The sequence below is a fragment of the Chrysochloris asiatica genome, unplaced genomic scaffold (genome assembly GCF_000296735.1).
Source record: "Chrysochloris asiatica unplaced genomic scaffold, ChrAsi1.0 scaffold00018, whole genome shotgun sequence".
In the NCBI taxonomy this organism is placed as follows: domain Eukaryota; kingdom Metazoa; phylum Chordata; class Mammalia; order Afrosoricida; family Chrysochloridae; genus Chrysochloris; species Chrysochloris asiatica.
Genome location: NW_006408536.1, coordinates 23,628,231 through 23,630,058, shown reverse-complemented (window position 1 = coordinate 23,630,058; position 1,828 = coordinate 23,628,231).

Here is a 1,828-nt window from a genome sequence, read left to right as displayed (position 1 = left end):
ACTAGAGTTAGGAATCCTAAGGACTCAGTAGCTTGTGCCCAGGAGGGGGCCCTTATCTCTCTCCACATTCTCCATCAGGTTCCCTGCCCGTTTTTGATGTGCACCAGTGATGTTTTTCCAAGATACTATAAATTTCCTTGCCAACAGATCTGTAAGTCCAGGTACCATTGAGTTGATTCCGTCTCATAGTGATCCTGTGTAGGGTTTCTGGGGAGTGTCTGGTGAGTTTGAATCACCGACCTTGTGGTTCAGCCAATCTTTGGCTCCAGTGCTTACCCTACAGCATCTCCCTAGGATAGAGAAGGCATAGAAGACTTCCTACCAGGACAGTTTCCAGAAGCCAAGTGCATCCTGTGAGTATCCCATCTCTGTCTCCCATCCGTGTGTGACCAAAGTGGGGTGTGCATGGAAGAAGGATCGTCTCTGCTCAGACAGCTTTTGAGTCAGTGGAGTGCTACTCACTTGTGTACACTAAAAGTAAGAAAACCCCTTTCCATGATCCACTGCGTGGTCAGGTTCTGATGGGAAGGATGTGGTGTTTATGACGTACTCCATATCAGTTACGGATGCCCTTTTTCTAGTGGCCTGCTGGCTGTGTGGAAATTAAGGACAAACTGAGAATCCATTATAGATTTGCCATGTTGCACTTCAGATAGGCCTTGTTCTTATGTTCCTTGAACTGCTATGGGAAAAAACCATCACTCACATAAGGTGTCATGGTATGGTGCTGTAGGATAAGCACTGGGCTGCTAACCCCAAGGTCAGCCACTCCTCAGAAGTCTATACAGGTTCGCTATATGAGTCAGAGCCAATTCGAAGGCTCCTAACACCACCACCTAACAACAACTACACCACCACCCTCTGGAGATGTTAAAAAGACTTTCTGTTGTTGTTAAGTACCCTCCCGCTTGTTCCCACTCATAGTGGCTCTATAGAGGGTTTCTGAGGAGTGGCTGGTGGGTTTGAACTGCCAGCCTTGCAATTCAAACAGATCTTGTGGATCCATTGCTTCTCTTTAAAAGATACACAAAAATATTTTTTTAAAAAAAGACTTTCTACTGACTTCCTTTCCTTCAGGATCTTTAGCATCTCTTGAACGTGCTCCAATAAACTCACATAACCTTTGTGGAGGCAACCAAGTGGGGATTAGGGAGGGTGTGTGTCCTGAGCTGCTGAAAAGGCATTCATGAGACAATGGACTGGCTCTGCAAGAACTCAACCCAAAGCCCATGAGCCAACACATGCTCCACGGACCAAGAGGAGGGAGAAGGCCAGTCCATCGGGGTTTACTGTCTCTTAGATCCTTGTAGTTCTAGCTCAAGCTGAAATCGGAGTGAAATACTTTCTTGTTAGGTGAATGTTTCTAACACACTTGAAAGTATGTGACAGGCCCATGTCTGCCAAGGAATGGAAAAGCAGCTGATTCGCCTCCTGGCTGATGGCCAGAAATGACAGCCGGAAAGCAATAAATCAGGTGTACTAGAGACCCATCCACAGAGAGTTCGTCTCTAGAAATAGACTTCAAGTAAAATTGTCATAGACAATTCGACTTTCGGATGATTTAGAAGAGCATTTTCATCTGCTTGAACTGGAATTGTAATTACAATAGGGAGGGATCGGTCAATGCCAGTACGTCACTGGCAAACTATGCAGTGCTCTGGAAGATGTGAAAAGAAAGCCTGACTCATGGACTGTATCCGAGTTTCAATTCTAAGCACTTGATTTGCTAAAGGCCGCTGGTAGCAGTGAGAGCTTGAACTCCATTTTGAGCATTTTGAATCTTGACAAATTCAGCTTCCATTTGAGTTATTTCTGACCTTTAACCAGC